Below are 24,926 nucleotides of genomic sequence, written 5' to 3'. Positions count from 1 at the left end.
CCTTGCTGTGAACTGAGAAGAAATTACCAAAAATCATTGTCTTAGAAGGTCAACTATTTTCTCCCGCAAAAGTGAGCGAGAGGGCCTGTCAGCTTTGAGTCCCTTTAGGTTTACTCAAAGTGTCAGCTGTCAGCACTTCCAACCGTGGCTGAGCTAAGGAAAGAGAGCTGCTTTGTGGCTTTTTTGCAGTTTGGAGAGAAAAAGAGCAGGGAAGTGATTTCCTCCTTGGGTGTGTGTATCAGGACAGGGATGGAAATCTTACCCTTCCTTGATACAACTGACCCTATTGTGGCTTAGGAACCCTCCTTTCTCCCTCTGCTCTGATTGAGGGTAGAATAGAAGCCTGAGGTGACTTTTAGAGATATGTGTAGTCCACACAATGTAGTGCTGAGAAGTGTCAGGAAGAATAAAAATCGCCATCTCTCTCCTTAATCCCTGCTTCCTTTCCCGCCAGGTTATGGTCTCACCCGAAACCTGACCAGAAGCTCCTCCGTGTAACTTTCAAATTCTGAACTTCCACAGCTGACAACAAAGAGGGTCAGTAGAGGTCATATGGATACCGTCACCTGCGCTGAACAATCCAAGAGCTTTTATTCAGGGGGGTGGGTGGGATGCAGCCTGTTTGGAAGTAGAAAAATTTCTGCGTGAAATAACCCACCAGAACAATGGGGTCCCTGGTGGGCTATTGTCCCACTAATTCTCCTTTAAATGCACACTGGCTTTAGAGAAAATGGCTATCTGATGAAGTCACTAGAATAAACCATATACTACACTGGAAAGGTGATGGATAAACATATCATTTGGCTGCTGCACCAACAATTTCACATCTTCCTTCTACTGAAAGGACAAGACTTGACTCTAAAGCGTCTCTTGAATAGTTGTGTGAGTCACGGTTTTGCAACAATAGTAATGGGACTTCATATCATCAACAAGAGTCCACCCTTAGAGTCAAATGGCAGCGTGTCCTGTGTTGGTACTCTAACCTAGACAAAGATGAAACTTTGTTGCCATAGACTGTTTGGGTTGCAAGGGAGCCTTAAGTGAAACAGGCCTTTATTTCTTTATAAAATAGATCATTCTGCCTTTGGATAGCTGTAACTATTAGGGAGGAAACGTCCATATATTGAGCAAAAATTTGGCTCTCTACAACTCACTCATCCCCTCCATAGGTGCCAGTATTATCCTAGGAACTATTTAGAGCATGTCTAATTTATGTTCTTTAATTTATCTTCAAATAATTAAAGAACACGTCCTCCCCCAGGTTCAGCTGCCTCAGGTTCACCGGGCCTTCCCTCAGGTTTCCAGACTCTATGAGCCCGACTACTGTCCTCCGCCAGCTCCCCAGTTTATCAGTGTCCCTCCTACAACGTATGGGTAGAAGGAACCCCTAAACTCCAGAACAGAGTGAAATGGGAGTAACCGCTCCCAGAGCCAGAGGCTGCATCAGCTTTCTTGGTAGCGATAGCTGCCACTGCTGTTATGGCAGTCCTGCTGGGGGGGGCACGGCAGGGCGGGAGTGGGGGTGGGCTGGGGAGTGGGGTGGGAGGGGAGGGGGGTTGCCAGGAGACACTGCCCTGAGGCGTGGAGGAAGCTATAAGCAATTCTTGGCCAAAGAGGAAGAAAAAAATCAAGGGTGATAAAGTAGAAAAGTAGGGGCTTTTAAAAACAAAAACAGGGGCTATGACCACGGTTTAGGAAATGCTAAGATATTTAGTGGCATTAGGTGGATTTCTATAAACAGAAGGAAGTCCTCAATGACTAAACAGCTCTGTGTTAGAATCCGCAGTGTATAATCCAACCCCGAGAATGAATGGTATTTGGGGAATTTTGGGCTCTCCCATTTGTTGGTAAGCATTCCTATATTGTGATAAATCTTGCTGTTCTAAAACGTACTAACGAAATAAATAGCACAAGAAAAGAGCAACGGAAACCATTTAGACAAATGGCAAGTCAGAGATAATTTTTCCCACCTGGAGCACAAACACTGATTAACTTCCACTGAAACTCACTAATAAGTGAAAAAGTTAAAATAGTGACAGACCAAGGGCGGCTGATGAGGGGGCAGTGGGATGAATTGGAAGTCCCGCAGTTCCAGATGCTCCTTACCCCTTCCTGCCCACCCACTCAAAAAAAAGATGAACAGTGTCCAAGAAGGAAAGTGTCCAAGGAGATGCACTAGTCACCTTGGACCCCTAGGGTTCTCCCCTTATGGGGGTGGGGGGCCTCTGCTCGAAAGCCTTGCTTATGGAAAATTCCTACGTAGCCTATGAGAAACATATTCAGAAAAATCCACTGAAAACATTCGTAAATAACAGAGACATTTATCCCACTAATGCTGTGCCGAGCCGTGTTGCAGCCTTGAGGAGAAAGGAAAATGTGTGTTCCAAAATACATGTTTTTGTGTATTTTATAACGGTTAATTTTTTTGCAGCTCATTAAGGTAGTTGAAAAAATGTGGGAAACATGAAAGTAGGTATATTAAAACATACAATATCATTTTAAGTTTAAATATTTTATTTATACTAAAAACAATTTTCTAGTTTTACTTTCCCAGCTGTAAAGGAAGCAAGTTCATTAACACAATTTTCAAAATTTACCACTTCATTTATCTTGTTTTCAATTGAGAAAATTGCCATGTTTGACAATTTCTTTTGACTACGTGATAATCTTAAATAATTTTGACATAACTTTAGCTACTGATCCTCTTTATTTAAATACATTTCAACCTTTTGTTGATCATGGATTTTTTTTGCATTAATTTTGATTTTTTAAAATAATGCATTAAACTATTACTCACCATGATTACTGAGTTTTTTGGCGCCCTCTTAAATTTTGCACCCAAAGGTGAGTGCCTCCTTTGCCACACCTTAATCATGGCCGTGTCACTGTTATTTTCAGAAACCCAAGAAGAGAGAGTAAGGTGTCAGGACTGCGGTTTGGACCCAGCTCTGCTACCAACCACCTCTGAGGGTCTCGATCTTTTCCTTGCACCTGACCTGGTTCCCTGCCAGGTGAAATGGCGAAACCGGGAAATTACAAACTCTTCACAGGTGTGCCACTAAATTTTAACCAAGGTCTAAATTCATTGTTGCTCCAGCTGGTTATTATACTTGATGGAGATGCCAGGTGAGCAGTTTGCTGAAGGGGTTATGAGGCAAGAGGAAGAATTTGCTTCAAATGAGAGGAAAGAATCTAAATCTAATCTAATCTAAAGCGAGGTCCCCAAGAATGATCACCAAATGACTGGCTCCTGAAAGAGCTTTGTTTTGTGAGTATGTCAGAGCCCAGCCAAGTGATAGAAACAGTTCTCTCCAGCAAGGACGCTGTGTGGACTGCGCCTATATAAACAGCGGGAGGCTCTGCCCTACTGTGGCCGTGTTTGCATCATAATTTTTGCTGACTTATTTAATGTTGTTCAAAATCTTTTAATCCCTTCAACCAACCCTAATGTTTTACAGTGTGTCTCAAATATATAAAGACTAACAGCCCCTATACCAGATGATTTCTGAGGTAACTTTTAGCTTCAAGAAACTGAGCTTGAGGGTTCTTGTTGTTGATGACGCTTGAAAACTTGGATGAAGCTACGCAGGGCAGAATGGTTGCAGAGCTGGTTTCAAACTAGTCATTGAGATAAATGATGTGAGACTTGGAGATATTAATAAAGTGTCATCAGTTCTTTAATATATAAGAGGATGAACACATGCTCTGTGGACTAATCCTCAGTGTACGGATACATAGGTAATAGGAAGGAATTAGGTGACTTAGTGACCTGAATAAAAATAGTCACACATGGGATAAAAACTGTCTTTGAACAAAGAGCCTGGGTTGGAAGTGGGGGCTGGGGGGGCAGGGGCGCCATGTACATTGCAGAGGAGGAGCAGAGGGAGCAGAAGAGGGCAGGACTTACAGGCTGCTGCAATGGTCGGGGTGAGCTCTACTGCTGCTTAATATCTACATCAATGATCTCCAGAGGGAGGAGGCAATTCCTTAACAAAACCTGTGAACGACACTAGCCTGCAGAGTGTTGCCAACACCAGAAATGACAGAAAAAAAAAATATATAAATGGTCTTTAAAGAGGTTGAAATTTTGTCAGGAAATTAAAGGAGAATTGAACTAAGAGGAGACAATGTAATACATCCGGAGTCAACAACTGAGAACATAGATATTCAGAAAGTGGGAAAAACAAGGGAAGCGATTAAGTGAAAAAAGTCCCAAGTGGCTAGCTAATTAGATAGACGTTTTAGAAGCCAAGGACAGTCTTTCACAAGCCCATTAGAGAGGAGCTTTGCCTCTCTTGACAGAAGATTTTACTGCCTTTCCCCTGGGGTATCATGGTATTTTTTTCATACCTGGGTTTGTTTGTAAGAACTCTGTCTCAGAAAAGATGTCCTTCCATGTTCTTGATCTATCAACATGCTGAAATGGCGCAGACCCTCTGCCAACAACAAAAATGAAGGCAGAGTATTTTGCATTGACCAAGGGTTCTGTTCATGCAAACAGTTGCCATAGGATCCTGGGAAGGGCTGATGTCAGAGGAGAAGCATGGAAAAGAAGCTGGCACTTTTCCACCCAAGGCTGAAAAACATATTCTGGAAATGCTGATGGTTTTTAAACAGGTAACCAAGTTTTATGGAGGAAAGGACAAGATGAAGGAAGATTTTTTAATTCTCACCATTTTTCTACTGTGTTTCAATTCTACGGGTATTCATTGATCACCTATTACATGCCTGGCATTTGTCTTGAATTCTGTGGGAGTTTCCATAGGGAATTCAATTTCTTCTTCAATGAGTTTAAGTCTAATTAGGCAAATGGAGCTTACACATAGAAAAAAATGTTAAAACACTGCAAGAGAATACACAAGAGTATGACAATGAGTATGGTCCTCCAAAATAGGGGCCAGGAAAAAACGCTGGAGGAAAAGGGACAAGAGAGCAGTTTAGCATGGCCCAAAACAGTCAAGTAAAGTTCATGGAATAGACGGTCCTCAGGGAGGATCGTGAAAGATAAATGGGATTTGGACAAGTGGGAAGAAATCCAGGTGAGAGGAAGAACCTGAGCAAACTCCTCAATCAAGGAAGAGGAATACACACACTGGCACTGGTTGTTCCCACATAATGATCTGTATTTGAGATTTTAAAATTACTTATTTAGAAGTTGCAGGATTTTGAGTTGGAAAAGGATCTTAGATTCTCACCAAGTGTGGGAATCCTCTTTATAACATCCCTGAAGGATGACTTACCAGCTTCTGTTTGGAACACCTCCAATGATGTGTTTCTCATCAGTTTTCTAGCAGCTGAATGCTTCCCTCTCGTTATTGTGACCTTCGGCCCTTGTTCTGCCTTTCAGTGTAACATAGATCACATTCACGCCCTCAAAACATGACAGCCCCCCAAATTAAAGACAGTGTTGGTGATTTCTCCCTTGTCTTTTCTTTTTGTTTCTGGTTCTTCCAGTTGTCTTCCTAGGTAGTCCAGGTGGTGGTAAAGAGTCCACCCAGGATGCCCTCTAGTTTGTTAAAGTCGCTTTGAAAACACGGCACCTGGAAGTGAGTTCTTACCCAGTTGTGATTTGATGGGCTCAGGTTTCAGTGAAGTGATCCCTTCTTTAACCAGGATATTACTTGTCTACTATTGTGACCTAAGATGGCCTTTACTGATGTGTTTTGTAAATAATCACACTATGGAGTGAAAGAACATAAAGAGTCTTTAGAATATAAAACACTATTGTGCCTTGAACATAGAAATAAACAATGGTAGTGGTGATAGTTGCCAATTCTAACTCTCCTTGCCTGTATTTTGCCCAATATTTCAGTGTCCAAGTGGACAAGGAATCTCTCCATAAGCAGTGGGAGGGTCCTGTGTGTTTAAATGTCAGTTGGGGGGTTTAGTGGGTAGAATGATGTCCCCCCCCCCCAAAAGATATGTCCACATCCTAAACCCCAGGACCTGTGAATGTGATCTTATTTGAAAAATAGTCTTTGAAGAGGTAATTAAGTTAAGGATCTTGAGATGAGATCAGCCTGGATTATCTGGGTGGGCCCTAAATCCAATGACATCTTTATAGTATCTTTATAAGATACAGAAGAGGATAAGACACAGCCACAGATGAGAAGGCATACAAGACAGCAGAGATTGGAGCTATGCAGCCACAAGCCAAGGAGTGCCCGGGGGCACCAGAAGCTAGAAGAGGCAAGGGAGGAGCCTCTCCTAGAGCCTTCAGAGGAAGTGAGGCCCTGCCAACACCTTGATTTCAAACTTCTGGTCTCCAGAACTGTGAGGGAATAAACTTGTGTTGTTTGAAGACACTAAGTTTATGGTAATTCATTATAGCAGCCCCAGGAAACTAACAGGGGGCTATGTATTTCCAGAAGTATTCCCCTCAGGAATAGGGTGAACATTCCCAATGATCCAACACTTCTCTACATGGCTTAGGGATATGGAAAATACGTTGGGGTGGCAGCCACTTAGACTACTACATACTTAGGGACAGCAGTTCTGCCCTGGTATAAAAATGTAATAATTTCATTTAACCCATTACTAAGTTAGAATACAGATGCCTCTAGAGATGACTGTTAAACCAAATTTGCAAGGGCCCCAAGGGGAAAAGGGGCACAGACAGAATGGCTGAGGGTGTGTGTGTTGTAGAAGATGTAACACAAGTATAACAATAATACTTAATAAGGAGTTTGAAAACACTAGGTGATTCATGCATTAACGTGAGTATGCGGGAGCCTAAGCATGCAGTGTTCTAGTCAAAAAAGGCCACGTGACTGACAAAAGCAGTCATCAGCAAGTTATGCAAATCATCTCAACAGATAGCAATGACATATTTAGGCCTCACCATCACGCGTGTGCTGTTGCCACGCACTGTGCCAAGAAGCTATTAAAGAAAATTCTTGGAGAGTTTCCACTCTGCTGTTGGTAAGGTCTTTTGTGTCCCTGTGTGACAAATGCATCAAACACAAAAAGCAAATAAGAGTCACCGGAAAATAATGGTGGAATTTAAGCCCACACATTCCAAGGCACAAATTAATGATGTAAACAAAAATGCCTCTGTTAATTGAGATGGACAGAACCTACTGACACTGTTAGAAGTGTACTCGTTAATTCACCATGTCAAGAAGTGTGGCTCCCTAGAGCAGGGAGGAGGAGTTCTTTTAGGAAGGCAGAGGAAGAAGGGCAGGGGTGAAGAGAGTAGGAATTAAGAGTATCATAAAGACCGCAAATCGCAAATCTGGAGGCCATCTTCTCTATCCTCTATCTGAAGGAGGACTCCCTTCTCTCCCTTCCTTTCTAGAACATAATATAAAGTAAAACATAGTAATTATTACTACTTAATGAGCAGTTCACTAGGTGCAAGAAACTGTGCTGGGTACTTCACATACATTTTCTCATTTAATCCTTAAAATGATCTCTGAGATCAGTGACATAATCTTCCTTTTACAGAAGAGCGGATGTGCTGCTAAAGAAACAGAAATCCTCTTTGGTATTCATTCATTCATTCAGCAAACACGTACCAGGCACTGAATATACCAAAAACAATCACCTTTAGTGACAGGGAACTCAGTACTCCAAAGGCAACGTACTAGATTTTTCCAGTAGGCTCTAATTCTTAGAAAGTTCCTCCTTATATTGATCTGAATTGTGTCTCTGGTTAACTAAGCAATAGGTCACGGTAGTATCCTTGTGTCACTTAGAACAAAATGAGACAAGAGGAAATGGTGAATGTAAGATTTACAGGAAACAGCCAACATTTGTTTCTGATTTCAGTTCAGTCCAAGTTTTTGTGCTTAGCAACTTGTATAGTTTTCATGTTAACCCTTATTTTGGGGGGATAGTAGATGGTTAAATTCCATTAGCCCAAGAAGAGTGATATAGTCTTCCTTCCAAATGGTTTTGAAAAGCCCTTGATGCTTTGGAGGCACTGTCAGAGGACAACACATTTGCCACCCACATCAAAGTGAGTCCAAGTAATGCCAGCACAGAAATATCAGGAATAGTTACACTGCCAGGAGGTCCATGAATACCGAGGCAATGAGGAACACACATCTTAGAGCTTCCCTCATCTGTCCTTTCTTGGCAGCATCTTAGATAACGGCCTTTTAAGCAGTCAGAATCCTAGCAGACCCTCTGTTCTCCACTTTAGGTGAGGAATTCAAATCTAAAAAGGAGACACTGGAAGCCAGGAAGCCAGGAATCATGACTCCGGGAAAATCCACTGTTTATTTACATCGCAGAACCCTACTGCCCACAGTTCTGCAAAGGACCAGGCATTTCAACTGGCAGCTGCCTTGCCCTGGAACTCCAAGATAAACAAGATAATCTTTGTTAACTGGTTTTCCTTCTAAGCCTTTGGGGGCCTTTCGGGAAATCTGTTTTGCTCAGAGACTTTGGTCCTCAACTTACTACCGTTTCCATCATTATTATATCCAAACTGCAGCCCGACCTAAGATGTCGAACCAGCATAATAATTGTTTTCTATAATAATATAACAAGAGTTAACATTTATCGAGCACTTTCTACAAACTAGGCACTTCACATGAAACCATTTCAATTATTCTTCAAAACAGCACTGAGTTTTCCATTTTCTAGATGATGAAACTGAGACAAGGAGACATGAAGTAACTTATGTAGTCTAGTAATTCATGGCAGAACTGGGTCTCAAACCCAGATCTGTCTGATTCCACCCACTATGCCTTCATTTCAAGAAAATAATATTAGTAATACCAACATTATGCCAGGTACGATTCCCAGCACTTTACACATTTCAACTCACTTCATCTTCACAATAAGCCTACTTTACAGCTGAGGTCAAGTGAGGTTGAATAACCCATCTCAGGTCACATAGTTAGTATAAGGTAGAGCTGGGTTTTGAACCCAGGGAGTCTGACACCAGAGAGCAGACCACTACTGTAAAGCAGTGGCACTGTTCCACCTAGAACTGAATAAATTGGACTAGTCTTTCCTAGTGAGGCATTGCCCACTCCCCTGCAGTCAGTCTGACCTACTCACTAGGTATGCAGCCCACCTAGCTTCAGTTACGGGACCCGGGGGTGGGTGTGAAATACACTATTGTAGCATCCCATTTTTGGGAAAAGGTAAACAAGGAAACTGATGGACTGGAAGGTTGAGGTTCTTCCCCAGGATCCCCTAAGCAAGCTAGTTGTGGGTTCAAAGTTATGAACCCATCCTCAATCTACTAGGCTGTTACCTTGCTCTTGAACGACGAAAACCTGTCTTATCATTTCAGGACAAGGTGAGACCTGTAGTAGGTCCCAGGAGCCAGAGAACACTCTTGCTCTTATGCAATGACTCAAGGTCATCAAAGGGCACAGGATATTCCAGTACGGGGGCAATCATAGCCAAAGGATCCACAAAGCCCCCTTCCACAGTATACTGCAGGCTCCAAATCAGCTGCCTCCTGCTCCTGGCGTCTTGGCACGGCAGCTTGCCAGGCTGTGGCGAAGGCTGTTTATCTGCCAGATTGGAGGAGACCAAGCTCAGTCTGCCCTGGAGATAGCACAATTGAAAGCAGAAAGGGCTGCCTGCCAAGTCAGATGATAGCAAATGACAACAGGACATTTCCCCCGAAGGCCTGTGAAGGACCACATTATGTGGGTCTGTTGTGGGGAAAGGCAGGAGTGACAGAAGTGGCCAGCAGCTCCTAAACACGGCCTGGGAGGCTGGCAGAGACCAATCTGTCCAGCCTGTTTAATGACATAGTTTAAGCATTCTCCTGCCTCCTGCCTGTTTTCTTTCTCTGAACTGTTAACACTGGAGTTAATTACTTACAATTAATAACCATAACAAGAACTATGAGGGTTCCTAACAATTGCAACCACATAAGATGGTTTATCTCAGTAGGGTCAGATTACCTCCTCTAAGCAACCCAGGAAAATGCTTTCAAGAAGCATGGACCTGGCCTTTTCTAGGCACCCACCTAGCACCAAACATTGGTGGCTTGATGCTCCATATATGTTACTTCATTTACTTCTCATGACCACTTTGTATGGTAAGGGATTATTACCTCCTGTTTCACTGATTAAGAAACCGAAGGTCAGAGAAATTAAGTAACTTGCTCAAGGATGTAAATGGAAGAGACTGTACATTTTCAATCAGGCCTCATTGCCACTTGAACCAAGGGATGGAGTTACTATAGGAAGAGAACCACTGTGGGTCTTTTAACTCGTTTGGACAATACTCACGTGCAACTTATCCAACAGACCAACTGCATTCTAGATAATCTGACTCTGAATTCCGGGATCTGTAATTATTTTCTTTTCTTATACCTGGGGGTATGGTATCCACAGCTTTGTTCCTTTAATAGCCAGGGATGCTGGCATATAGTGACCAAGTGATTTGTTTAATCATAAATTAACTGTACAAAGAATGAGGGAACCACGGTAAACCAGAAAGAAGGCAATCATGTGGAGAGATTTGTGACTTTGAAGACACATTTTTATCTGAAAGATTCAGGATCTGAGAGATCTTTTCGTCTCCTCTGCTGACAAAACTCTGAACTGAGTGAGAACACTAGCATGGGACATGAAGTAGCCGCCACCCCAACACATGCTCAGGAGAAAAGAAGAGACATAAAGGTCAGTTAAAGAACAATGCAGGGTTGGCCCCATGGCTGAGCTGTTGAGTTCACGCGCTCAACTTCAGCGGCCCAGGGTTTCGCTGGTTCAGATCCTGGGCGCGCACATGGCACCACTCATCAGGCCACTCTGAGGTGGCATCCCACATGCCACAACTAGAAGGACCCACAACTAGAGTATACAACTATGTACTGGGGGGCTTTGGGGAGAAAAAGAAAAAGAAGAAAAAAAGAAGACTGGCAATAGCTGTTAGCTCAGGTGCCAATCTTAAGAACAATACAATTCTCCAAGGAGTAAGAAGAAATTGGCAGCCGGTGCGGGGCAGATTCTCAGTGGCGAGAAACAACTGAGACAAAAAACTTCTCAGCTTGTTTCAATTTACGCTTTTGGAGAATTGACATGCACTTTGAATTTCTGGAAGGATGAATAGGAGCATAATTCCTAACAGGTTATTCCCTTGCAAATAGAATTTACTAACTGAAATCTCAGAAAAATCGCCGAGGAAGGAATCTAGAATGAAATGCCTCCTTCGCAGGTCGATTTCTTTCCCCAAGTTTTCCAGCTCATCCCAGCCGAGACCTAGATTCGGATATAGTTTCTTTCCTTTTCACCAACAACAGCACTGAGTATAGAGTGTGGCTACTGGGCTGATGAGAACAGAAGTACAGGCTGTGTGAACAGGATGAGGAAAACAAAAATGGATCCTAGAGGTAAAATTACTCAAAAAAAAAAAAGTCAGGTCCTGGCAGAACAATCTCCTTGGTATAGCTGCCATCAAAAGAAAAAGAGAGAGAAAAAGTGGAAGAGTTCAAAAAAATTAAAAATCAGATCTGAACCTACATTCTTCTAAGCCCTGAGGAAATAATCTTTAACTGAAGGTCAGCATGCAGCCAGTCCGGGTCTGAATGTCAACAATTCTAGTCCAGGCTGCAAACTGGTTTTAAAAAGAGTGTTCCACCAAGAACAAAGAAAACAGCAGACTTCTTTTTAGAGAAGAAATAGGAAGGCAAACTGGAGTGGAGGGCTTCTGGGCAGGGCAACAGATGTTACCTGTTCCTCAGACAAGGACGTCCGAGGAAATTTAGGGACGTCTCACAGGTTTAGACTAAAATTGCCTCTGGTAAGACGAATGCAGAAAGTAAGGCAAATAAGGCAACTCTGAATTCAGTCGGCGCTGGCCTCCCAACCCGCGTTAAACGGGCTGAACAGGTCTGTACCTTTGAGTCAAGTTTCAAAAAAGTCTCCACTCCAGGGTTTAAAAAAAAAAAAAATCAGATCAACTTCCCAGACAAGCAGAGGCCGGATTAATGATTAGGAGAAACAAAAAGGATTAAATATCTGGCCTTGGAGAACTTTCCTGGGCAACCAAAATGTCAAAGGCATCCTTCTCCTCGGTCCTTCCTCAAAAGGGCTTTTCCTTTTGGGACAAACACCCAGAGCTGAGCCCTTCAGTTTGTGTTTTTCATTCAGATTCCTCGTTCAGATCCCTCAGGGGCCGGTGGTCTAAATGCCCGGAGAGGAAAAGAGAGGTTTCAGCTCACCTTGTCAGGCGTCCGTCTGGGGCTCTCAGAGCGGCAGCCCCTCAGCTCTCCTGCCCTGCGGATGAATCCCGCAGCTCCTTGCGCTGCCTGAGCAGTGCCCAGCCTCAACCTCCGCGCACAGGTGCCTAAGGAAGGAGGAGGGCACTGGTCGATCGGGACCAGGAAATGGGTGACATCACGGAAGCTTGGACAGATAAAACATTGCTGGGACCTTAGCTATTGAAACAGTCAGTAGGTCCCGCCCCCCTGTCATTTACCTGAATACCTGCGCGCAAGTAGGTGGCGTCTCTGCGTGGACAAATGAATCAGTTAGAGCAATTTGCCAGATGGAATTTACTTTCTTTTCAGAGCACGTGTGCAGCCCCGTGGACAGAGCTGAATTTATAGGCCTGGTTGCTTCCCCGGGGCCCTGCCTCCCACCAGCTGCTTACAAAAGAGTTAAAAAGGAAGTTTAAACACCGAAACGAGACGGTAATTTAGTGGGCATGAAAAGGAAGTGTGTGAAGATTGAGTGTTCGGAAAATATGAGATTTACCCCCAAACACCTTTTTGAATGGCATCCATTTGAATTCCAAGTGCTTCTCTGTTCCAACACGATCACAAATTGGAGGTGACATTTCAAATTCATTTAAAAAAAAATCTAAATATGGTACTTGTCAGCAGTTTTAAAGTCTGGTTTTCAAACACTTTTTCCCTACGCCCACCCCCTCCCAGCATCCTAATTCCGCGTTCAGGAGTCTGTAAAATTTCTGTCCTTCCCACCTCACTTGCCTGGCACTTCGAGTCACGCGGAGGTTACAGTTCTCGGTTGGCTTGCAATTAGGAGCCATTTAAATGATTCAGATTCGAATGATAGCACGGTAATAAGGTGGCGTTGACTGCCGGTGAGAGCCAGGAAGGAGGAATCAGAATTATTTCTGTCCCAAGCGTGGTGTGTGACCCTGGGCAAGCCACAGCGTTGCTTCAGCTTTCCCAGCAGGCAGAGACCTACAGCTCAGCCAGACCCACAGCGCAGCTCTGAGCGATGGGCCCGCCTCTTCAACCCTTTGGTATCTTTCGGAGGATCGTAAACAACTCCCATCCTTGTATTAAACGTTGTGTCTATCTGTGGCCCCCTCCCAGCATCTCTGGACAATTTATTCACTCTCTGGAATGTGCTACCTGGGGAAATTGCGGGCTCTCCCTCCCAGGAGGATGGCCTGTTTGCCCAGAAAGATATTTTTTTCTCTTGAAGGAAAAAAAAACTGTTGAAATTCCTATTTTCCTCTTATTCTGTCTCCTTCTTCCCCTCCGTTCCCTCCTCCTGATATTGGAAATACTTTGGTTCCGTACTTTCTAAGGCTGTACTACTTTAGAGGTTTTTTGATCGTCTGGTGGGTTGGTGTTTTGGCTGAGGGGAGGGGGAAGGAAGAAGAATAAATGGGAGGGGGAGGGGCGAGGGGGAGGGAAGGAAGGAAGGTAGGTCTTGATGCAGGTCTCTTGGCCTGGACACTGACTGGGTGCAGTCAGTCATTCAATACCTTGTAAAACGACCAGGGAGGGAAGGAGGAGAAATTCTAGTCAAGGACATGGGGTGTGGGGTGAGCTGTCCTCTCCAGTGGTCACAGACTGCTCTAAACTACCTTCCCCACCTGGGAACTTGGGAACTTTGAAGAGAGTTGTACACACACACACACACACACACACACACACAAATCCCCCATTCACATTTTTATTCAATAGAAACTAAAGTAGGTGTGGCTACCCCTGTCTTATTAACCACACAGCAAAAAGATAAAGGCTGCCTAGCTCTCACATGCAGGTCTTTCAGGAAGAAGTACCAGTCCACCAGTGTGACACTCGACTGGGAAGCTTCAGCAAAACAAAGGCTTCTCCTTCCCTCTGACAGGGTGTCCCCTGGGAGAGGAGGAGGGGCAGGGTGAGCCTGGCCACCTAATGAATCACCTGGAAGGCCTGCCTCCAGCATTCTTCTTCGAGGCAGCCTGCCTACCCTGTGTGTCAGTCATGCCTCACCTTTTTCCAAGGGCACCAGGTCTGACTTGGGAGGCGGGAATCACTGATAGGTTCCTGGAGTCAGGGGAGGGGGTGCAGGGGAAAAGAATTTGCAGGAAGTAACAGTGCATAAAGCTTTATCCAAAGGCCTCGAGGCTATGGGGCCGCACTTGCTGTATTCATATACACACAGCTGTCTGCATATATAGTCTGATGAATAAAAATTAGAACAAGAGTTGAGCCAGGAGTGGAGTTCACTCCCAGGTATGGTGTATAAAAGAAGAGTAAAAACTAGACGTATTTCACACAATCGGCCATCCCAAGTGAGATGCATCTGGATACTCCTGGATTTAGAATAATCTTTAAAGGTTTAAAAAATCAATATACGCCTCATTCCATTAGAGCTGTTGCACTATTATGGAAATGGTATCTCTAAAGTATTGGTGAAAAGATATAAACAATAATTATAAAAAAACTAGCATCAAATAAGTGCTTAGTAGGTGCTACTTACTGTTCTAAGCACTTTTTACAACCACCCTATAAGTTAGGTACTATTTCTGTTTACAGCTGGAAAAACCAAGGCATAGAGAGACTGAGAACTTGCTTGCGGATGGTACAGCCAGCAAGTGGAAGGGCCGGAGTAGTTTTAACCACTAGAAAGAAAGCAGGGAAGGCTCTGATTTCTTGCTCACTGGACAACTCCCTGGACACTAATCAAATTTCTTAACTATCCTCTATTCAGAAGAAAGTGAGATCTAGAAGTAGCCCTGGGAAGTATAGTTTCTGGGAAGGAATGTCTCCAATTGCAAATGCATGAGTAATCTGGTTTATACCTTGAGTATATCTATCTATAGAACGTATGTACACATGGATACACTTATACATATATTTATGAGAAAACACACTGGGAAATCCATCACCCCCGGGTGCATACTTGAAATCATCTTCTGGGGGCCTATCAAACCAACCTCAAGAAGGGAAGGGCCCCAACTTGAGGACCCCCTCCAGAATGCTCAGTTGTGACTTTCTATGACATCTTCTATGGTCATTTTCTCTCTATAACTTCAACAGTCTATCCATTTAAAATCTGAAAATCTTATCAGAATGACCATAAAAACATAGAACAACATACAGTTGGATAAAATGTGATGATGTAAAATTAAGCCCCAATACAAACCACTGCCAAGTTAGGTCATTAGACCAGGGTTGGCAAATGCTAGACACACACTGCTCCATGCCCTCCTCCCATACCATTCTCACTGTCATTGCTAAAAGGCCATGGCACCCTTGAGCTCAGAGGTAACCTCGGAATCTTTAAGGTATAAGTCCAAGCACAGTAGCAATTTCTATCCCTGGTTGACAGTAAGTGGGAGGGATAGTCAGGAAAGGAAATGGTTGCTGTTGGCTGGTGCCAGTGAGGCCGATTTCATGGAGAATGGAACATGAAGTGGACCTCGAAGGATGTGGAGAGATGGTGAGACGGGCAGCCAGTTACAGGCAGGGCAGCAGCACAGGTGGAGGCAGGGATGGTCCTAGCCTGTGTGTGTTGAGGAGGGAGTTGGGCAGTGGGGGAGGAGGGAAAAAATGATGAAATATTCACCCCGCTGGGGTGAAGGGGATCCCTCACGTGCTAAACTTGGATGGGTGAGGTGGGACCCAATTATAAAGCGCCTCAAGGGCCGACTGCATCAGGTCCCCACATTACTCCCAGTTACTTTGCTCATGATGATTAAACAGCTTAAGAAAGAAAAAGAAAAGAAAAGAAAGAAAGAAATTCAGTATCTTGGGCACGGGGTAATTTGTTAAGAGTGACAGTGTTTTCAGTGTTGAACTAAACTTCCATGGGATGCCATTTCGGCTACCATATGTCCATCTCTCTCTTTAAAAGCAAGCCTCCTTTGCAGTCAATATGTCCTGTAAACTTTGTTCTTTGGGGAGGCAGGTGGAATGCATTAGAAAGCTCTCTGAACTCAAGGTTGGGCCTGTCCTCGTTAACCAGCCAGCTGACTTGGGCTTTTTGATTAGTTTGAATTCTTTTATGTCTCTTGACAGGGAAATCTAAAGGGGGGAAAGGAGGCCTCTGTTCAAAGCTCTTTTCTTCCAGATCACCACAATGAAAGCTGGCATTCTCGAGGATTACTCCTGGCCATGAACCTATTGTTAAGGCCATACCTTGCGATTCATCTGAATTACTTTGCTCTTGTTTGCTTCCTTTCTTCTTTTTTCATGGTATATTTGTAGAGTTGTCTGAGATGACCGAATGCCACCACCAAAGAGAACAGATTCCATCTGATTTTAATAAAAGGGATCTCTAGAAAAAGCCTCTTTGGATGAAAGTGTTTAGCATGATGAGATGGAATTGCTGTAAACATTCCATCATATTGGCCTCAGTTTTTTTAAAAAAAAACTAGCTTAGCTCCAAATCTTTCATTGGCTACTTACAAGTACTTAGCATGATGCAAATAAGCAGATCCCAGGAGGGCAATTATGGAAAATAATAGTAATAATCACAAATATCAGCTGATGTGATGGATGCCATCTGGTTCTGTGTATGTGGAAGAGATTGCATCTCTCTCACAAACTCACAGCCCGTGTGTTGCCTGGTTTGCAGGGGAGCCTCAAGAATACTCTGTGGATCTTCAGTTTAGGAGCAGACACTTCTCTGGTTTGGGTGCTTTTTAGGGGAGAGGGAGTGCATCAGTTTCTGAAGATGTCACACGTTCTACGAAGAGATGTCACACATGCTATGAAGGTTTACTACTCATATTTGTGGCCAGCACATGCTTCTTTAGTAGAAAAAAAAGGACTTCATTGTTGGCCTCTGTAATTGTCACAGGGCCTATATTCCACAGCTGTAAATGTCTTTATGTTTATATGACTCCATCCTTGCATAAACCAGGGAGCTTATTCAATTTTTTGGTGATGGTTGTTGCTGTTTTGAAGGTTGCCATATCTTTGTATCTTTCTTGGTTCCTTTATGGAATAACTTCTATAGTTGACCCATCACCATATATCAAAGATGTAAAATGTCTGTTCTCCTTATTAACTTTGGCCTCATCCTGATAGCTTCTGTGTCCTTGCGGATGACCCTTCCAGCATCCTTGACCTCCTCAACTATAAGGACATTTCCCTTTATTCCTCTTAAGCTGTCCATTCTCTGGGCCCCCCCTTGGATCTCCTTATCATCCCCAAATCTTCCATTTCAAACAAACCTGAGAATGCTACTCTCTTCTGTAGTCTCTTTTTTTTTGACGAAGATTAGCCCTGAGCTAACATCTGCCGCCAATCCTCCTCTTTTTGCTGAGGAAGACTAGCCTGAGCTAACATCCTTGCCCATCTTCCTCTAGTTTATATGTGGGACGCCTACCACAGCATGGCTTGCCAAGCGGTGCCATGTCCACACCTGAGATCTGAACCAGCGAACCCCGGGCTGCCAAAGTGGAACGTGCGAACTTAACTCCTACACCGTCAGGCTGGCCCCTCTTCTGTATTCTCTTAAGTATTCAGATTTTTCACTCCCTTACTCAAACTTTGCTTTCTTCTCTGAATTGATTGTGATCCCTGGTTCCTGGACTCCTGGAGGCTGCCCAAGAATATTCTTTCCCTACTTTTTCCACTTCAAGCCTATCTGGCCCAGATCCTACTTCCCTCCCAGCATCTTCAACTTCCTCATGGCCTGGTGGAACCACGGCACTAGCCTTCTCTCTTCTACAAGCATGAAGAATGGTGCCACTGTATATGTATGCTCTGGAATGCTGGCTGCCCTGCTCGCTCTCCTTGGCACGACTGGTGAGTGCCTCTTCCTTTTCTCTCAGTGGTCATCCCACCTTCAGTTCATTTGCCTTCCCTGGCATGCAAAGTTTTTCATGGTCTGGCCCCTGCCTGCCTATCAAGCCTCATCACATCTCCTTGTCCTTTCCATCCACAGAATACCAACCATCCCCAGCCCCCATGCCCTAGTAACACTGTGTTAGAAGGGAGCACTCCCCTACACCCCCATTTCCACAGGAAAGTGGTTTCCAAAGCAAACTCTGACTGTGCTCCCTCCACGTTTTACTCACTCTGCCCCTGAGAGTCTCTGACCTGAAACATGGAAAGGAACAACTGGGCAAGCTCCGTTTTGTGCCCCCCACCCCCATCTTGGGAGTACGCCGATTTTCCTCTGCTGCTCCATGCTGAGTCTTTCCTGGACAGGCTTCTGTTTGAGAAGCTGTCATACCCAGATCTGCCCAATCTGGGTGACTTCAAGCTCTGTTTTCCCTTGTTCCAGGCCTTGTTCTCCAATTTAGCAATTGCCATTTAAAAGGTGATATTTTGGCCTCCATAATTACTCTTTTAAATTTTCTCAAATTATGCCAGACCCAGGTGGGAAAGAGAGGCACTGTTTATTGGGATCCCCCTTGAGTCCCCCCCAAAAAAACTGATGGGTTCCCATAACAACCAGAGTCTCTCACTTCTAGGCTCTTACCCACACAGCACCATCCTAACATTTGTCCTTCATCTACCGTTGCCTGGATTGATGTTATACGCTTTTACGCGTTCTCTTATGGAATCCTGGCAGAAATCCCACGAGCCAATGCTGGTAAACAGATAAAGAAACCGAGTCTCTGAGACGTAAACTTGTCTAACATGCCCAGCTGGTTACAGGCAGACCTGAGACTCAGGCATTACTCCTCCCTTGGCTTGGGAAGCTCCTACGCCACCTTCAGGGCTCAGCTCAAATGCCTCCTCCTTTACAGAACCTTCCCTCACTTCCCCAAGCAGATAGCCCTGCCTGCTCTGGACTCTCAACATGCTCTACTTCAGCAGTTATTTTCCTGATCGTAATTTTTTAAAGACTGCCTCCTGTCTAGACTGCCAGGTAGGAAACATGACTTTTCATAGATCCTCAGGACTCAGCCAGTGCCCAGAAGGAACACAGCCCATTGCCTTTGATAAATATCAGTTAAAAGAACTGAAGATGACTGTAAGACAAGGGGAGGAGTGAGGGAAGGGAGGGGATTATTGTTAGGTTAGATCTTGAGGTATCCCTTCTTTTTCCCAGGAGTCTAGGCCTGTAATCTTTGGGAAGGAAAGTAACTTCATTACATTTTTTTTTTTTTTTTTTGGTAAGGAAGACTGGCTCTGAGCTAACATCTGTGCCAATCTTCCTCTATTTTGTATGTGGGACACTGCCACAGCACGTCATGCAAACCCCAGGCTGCCAAAGTGGAGCATGCCCACTTAACCACTATGCCACCAGGCTGGCCCCTTATGTTTAATTTTCATAATTATGCTACAATCTAGACATTCATTATTCTTTCATTCATTCATTTATTTATCTATTCAACAAATTTATTAAACACTGTTAATATGCCAATCAGTGTCAAGGATGGGATGAATCTCTGTTTTCAGGAACTTACAGTTAATGGAGAAGCAGAGTTATAGCCCAATGATTAAAGCCCAAGGTGGAAGTGGAGGAGTGGTACAGCTGCAGTTGTGTGAAAGAGGAAGATCAGCTTGGTTCTTCTCATTTAAAGAATCCAAGTTGTTAAAAAGTACTTGCCCAAGTTCACCCAGAAAGTAAGTGATGGGGCCAACACTGGAGTGTGGGTCCTCTTGACTTTATAGCCTGTAAACTGCCCAGGCCCCACACAGCCTCACCTTGGCCCTTAGCTTTGTAGGGCTGGGCAGAGAGGGAGGCCAATGGGAACAGGGACCTAATGTGTTTCTGGATTCTGTGTGTGTCACCCTAGAGAACCAGAGACCTCTTACACCTTTACAATTTTCACAAATGTGGAGGCGGGTTCTCTGAGTGGATTGAGAGACTAACTTCTTCTCAAATGTGGTCTTAGAGTTATGTGTCCACAGTCAGGATTGGCTGGCACTGTGGGAAGAACTTGAAAAGATCTGTGCTCTGTAGGTGACCGTAACATCTGTAGATATTTAGATGAATTGAAATTCCTTTAAGGTGGAGTTGGCAACTTCAGTAAACTTTTTTTTTCCTGAGGAAGATTTGCCCTGAACTAACATTGGTTGTCAACCTTCCTCTTTTTTTTGCTTGAGGAAGGTTATCCCTGAGCTAACATCTGTGCCAATTTTCCTCTATTGTATATGTGGGATGCCCCCACAGCATAGCTGATGAGTAGTATAGATCTGCCCCTGGGATCTGAACCCGTGAACTCTGGGCCATCAAGTGGAGCCTGCCCAACTCAACCACTATACCACAGGGCTGGCCCCCAGTAAACCTGTTTTAAAGATCCCCACCTCAAACCTCATAAGCTTTTTAAGTGTTGTGTAATTTAAATCCCATTTAATTTTACTTTTAGTATCTTCAGTCCTCAGAGAAGAAGAACAAATTACCATCTTCCTCACAGCAACTCTCCATACACTTGCTGTCTCTTATGCTGTCTAATAGAGTGCTCTGTCCAGGCCTCAGAGCCCAACTTCTTCAAACCTTTTCCTGAGGGAGTTGAAAATTCATAAGAACTAGTAACGTAAAGTGACTCCCAAAAAAATGTCCCCATAAGAGATGGAGTGGAAAAAGCAAAAGCAAGAGAGGAATCATGTTGCTGGCTTCCCCGGGTGTCACAAGCACAAAAGAAGCCAACTTTCTAGGTGGGGAAGTGTTTTCCTTCCCAGTGAACTTTCGCTTCTATCCAAGAAAGGGCAGGTCCTCAGAACGAGGATCATTGCCAAGAAGCCTGTCCTTTAATTCTCCTAAGTCAAAGAATACAAGAAAGAGAATATGATGAAAACCACTCACCATTGATGGCAAGATGGCTCTTGGTCAGATTTTGACTAACAGAGTCTCAGCAGAGGAAAGTTCCTTTGGCTTTTCTCATATCATGAGCAGGTGAAGATGCCCCTTTTCAACTTGATGTTGAACCTGGATGAGTGTCTTCTCTTTTCAGCTCTTCTTAGATCTGACTTCCCATGGGTAGCTGTCATTAATCCATGGTGAGGTGCCTGGAGTAAACAAGGATAGACTTCCTGGTGGTCATGAAGCAAGTGAGGTGGGGCAGTGAACACGGGTTCAGGCAATATGAGGGAGTTCTGGTAACTGGCCCCAGGAGCAACCATCTCCTCCCAAGGTCAGCATGGAAGTTGTACTTCCAGCCCAATATTTAGTTTATCACGGAGTAATTGATACGTTCCCCTCCTATTATCCTTTGCCAATTATGAGAATGTTGGGTTGTTATCATCATGGACCTTTCCTGGAATCCCTCATCTTTGAGTAGCTCAACTAATCCTGAATTGGAAATGTTGACTTCAACTGCAACCAAGGGGCCAAAGGACAGAGAAGACACCAGGAACTCATTCTTCCTGGGATATGAGAAAGTTTGAAAAGATGCCTGCATTTTGTCTTTAAATCCATTCAGCTCAGTTCAGTGAACGTTTAGGGAGAGTTAAGAGCTAGGAGCAGTGTTATTAACCGGTCTGTTAATAACCAGTTAACAGATCTCCAAGTTCCCTGTTTGTACTGTTTTAATTTGAAGCTTTGTCAATATCAGTGCCAGCCATCAGCCCAGGGTGGCCAGGCTGGTCCTTCCAGTTCAGGCGGTCCCCCTAACTTGAGCCATGGTTTATTTGGCAAGAGGAGAGGCTGCCCTTCCAGTCGTCTCTCACTTTCTCTGAGTTGCCCCGGGAGGTGGACTAAAGTGCAGCTTTGACAAGTCCTGCACAGATGTCCTCACACTCCCACGCTGGGTGACTCTCACTAATGTGTCTCTCCAGGGTGGCCAGTCCTTCTGGGTGATTCGGCTGCTCCTGGATCAACACTGTTCACCCACCTATAAACTTGCAGCTGTGACTACAGTGTCAGTGTGGCAGTAAGCCAAGTGAACAGAAGAGTGCCTATTCGTCAATGTTATTTAACCGTGGGGTTTTGGCAGAGGGGACAGTAGTTGTGCTAGGTATGTCCCTTCCTCATCTTGACCCTTAGGGACTGCTGTACACACTTTTGAACTTGAAGTTGGGAGATCTGTGAGGTTCCTGGGCCATGCTCAATCCATCTCAAGGTAGCATCTTCTCCAGGATAAAGGAACCAGGAACCATAGCCAGGGGTCATGAACAGGTCAGTCCCAAGTGCCAATCATTTCAAAGCCAAACTCTCCAAACTGGTTACTATCATTTCTCACTGTCCCCATCCCCTCTTCTACAAATGTCCCCATTCTATACAATCTGTATACCACCTACTCTCTTTACCCCCACGTAAATGGCTGTCTTCTGTTAGCACTATTGTCCTACCCTGGAAATGATCACATGAGATTTCATAAGAAAGCAAAAGTGGATCCTCATCAGGAAGCCTTAGGATTCCACTGGTATGCTGGCAAGAGGGACAGAGTGAGAAACAGAAATCAGAGTCTGTCAATGAACATGCCCAAAGTAACGGAAATGAAGTTATCCTCTGCGGTGATAGAGGGATGGACCCAAATGTAACAAGCGAGTTCTGCTGTCCATGATCTTGACAACACCATTAGGGGTTAGTGTGGGTCCTGTGAGAAACAGATGCAAAGATGAAATTAAACATGCAAGGACTTTATTAGGGAAAATCCATGTGTCAGCAACAATGGGACAGGAGCTGGGAAAGGTTGGGAGAGTGCACGGATAAGCTTAATAATGGCTTTGTTGAATGAACACACAAATGAACAAAGTACAGTTTGGAAAGGGAAAGAGACATTTGGGTACAAAATGATGGGAATTAGCAGAGTTGCTACTGGGTTATAGGCAGTGTAGATATTCACCTGGCATCTACCATGGGGATGTACCAGGTGTTTATTCCTGACATCTGTTCTCATTGGTCACATCTGTTCTGAGTGGTTGATGCCTGTGTTGTACTGATTGTTAAATATTTTGAGAATCACCCCCAGTGATGTGGACTATCATATTGCCTGGAATATCTGGCCATGGTTTCACAAATGGAAAGCCATTTTTTTCTGATGGCCATTCACTGAAACATAGGACCACCATACATATTAACAGGGTCTTATAGGTAGATGGTAGTGGTGGTGCAGAAACAAGGAGAGCTGCCAAAATCCAAAAGCCATAGAACATAGTTGTCCTATGACTCTGATGGAGGGTGATTTATCACATTGATGGTACATCCATTGCAAGCTGCTGATGAGCTGTAGATTTTTGTCCTATTCTTCCTAAGAAAGAATGTGTATTACTCTTTTCCCTTTGCCCTGCTAAAAATACACTAGCAACTAAAGCTGGTGCACTCCCTATGTGTTCTCTTATCACAAGTACAGTACGTCCTCCTTAAGCTAGAAAATGTTAGAAGAAAAAATGAATTGAAACTAAATGAAAAGTGACCTGTCATTAAAATTTTTATGTTCACGAAATGCTGAGGTAGTGAGGACATGGGGAAAACGGATGAATTGCCTGGACTTAAAAGCCAGGGGGACAAGAAGCAGAACTAGCAGAACTCATGCCAATGTGGGAGTGTGGAGGCAGGGAGAAGCAAGGAAAAGTAACCCAGGAACTCACAGAGATTGTACTGAGGACTCTGAATTCCCATGGGTGGTGGTGTTGGGCTAAGTTTAACTAGATCTCTAAGAGGTTTGCAAAGGGGCACAGCTGATACCTGGAATATACTTAGGCTAGCTGAATTTGTTTGTTTCTTGCAACCTAAAGTGAATTATGAATCAGTCCAAAGTCAGAGACAGACAAATTTGTCTTTCATATAATGAACCAGAAGGCAAATTTCCCAAGACTAAGGGTTTCTGTTCATGTCTCGGATAGGGTTGAACCTCTTGGGTGAGGAGGGCAGGTCATAGGTTACCTCTTCCAAGAAAAAAGGGAGGCAGGATCAGGAAACTGGAAAAAATGGTGCTATGGATGTATAGGACTCCCAGAGAAAGACATGCTATCTTATGTGCATTTAAACTCTCCTTCCAGATTAACGGAGTGGTTAATTTTCCGACATAGGTTGCAAGCTCTCTTTCTCTCCTGTGTAGTAATGGCTCCACCCATCCCACTGAAACACACACTCTTACTAGCACCAAGTGCTGCCCTGTCCCTCTGTTCACCTTTGGACATGTCCCCTATAGTAAGCTCTTTCAACGACCTGATTTGACAATGGCACCTGTTTCCTGCCCAGACTGACACAGTGGCACAAAGGTACACATAGCTCTGTCTTCTGGGCCTGCAGGAAAGAATACCTAAAAATTCCTGTCTCTTCTTATGCCAGGCAGACAGAAATGAAATTAGGTCTGGACAGCAGAAAACTCAAGGAATTCAGACCGAAGATATCCCAACTTGAGAATGATCAAACTTGTCAAAATTAGGAAAAAGAAAAAGTGTAAAACATAAAACCAAACGAATAATAAACAAACTTAGAGAGGAGAAATAAAATTAAGTATATCCCCACCATCACACTAAATGAAGAACATGGCATTGCCCTGCCACTCCATCAAAACTGTGCACACTTGGCCAAGTTGCCAGTGACGTCCCTACTGCCTAATCCACAGTGATTCTCAGATCTAATCTACTACTCTTCCCTCCTCACCCTATTCCAGCCACACTGGTTTCCTTGCCTTTCCTTGCACACACCAGGCACACCTCCACCTTACAGTCTGGGATTGGCTGTTATTTCTGCCTGGAATACTCTTCCTCCAGAGATCCACATGGCCAGCTCCCTCCTTCCTTTAATCTTGACTCAAATGTCACCTTCTCAGTAGGGCCTGTCACAACCATTTTATTCTTAATTGCAACCTCCCCCGCTTGCACTCCCAATCCTATATACCATGCTCTACTTTTATTTTTTCCCCCAGCATTTAGCACTTCTCACATGCTATGTTAATTGCTTATT

At 44.1% G+C, this 24,926-nt stretch overlaps 1 protein-coding gene across 4 annotated transcripts in view; it reads right to left on the bottom strand.

The window, feature by feature from the left end:
- Positions 1 to 24,926, bottom strand: part of LOC124232932 (E3 ubiquitin-protein ligase LNX) — a 175,850-nt gene that overhangs the window by 102,664 nt on the left and 48,260 nt on the right. The window contains exon 2 of one of the 4 annotated variants that reach the window (XM_046649859.1): positions 20,877 to 21,079. The exons of 1 other annotated variant lie outside the window; for it this stretch is intronic. The gene's annotated coding sequence lies outside the window, so the exon portion shown is untranslated. Of the gene's footprint in view, positions 1 to 12,139; positions 12,341 to 20,876; positions 21,080 to 24,926 lie in introns of those variants that run through there. 2 more of the 4 variants (XM_046649862.1, XM_046649858.1) reach the window with 2 other exon arrangements.

Source organism: Equus quagga, unplaced genomic scaffold, assembly GCF_021613505.1.
Source record: "Equus quagga isolate Etosha38 unplaced genomic scaffold, UCLA_HA_Equagga_1.0 146_RagTag, whole genome shotgun sequence".
NCBI classification, from domain to species: Eukaryota; Metazoa; Chordata; class Mammalia; order Perissodactyla; family Equidae; genus Equus; species Equus quagga.
This window is presented reverse-complemented; position numbering and strand designations above follow the sequence as displayed.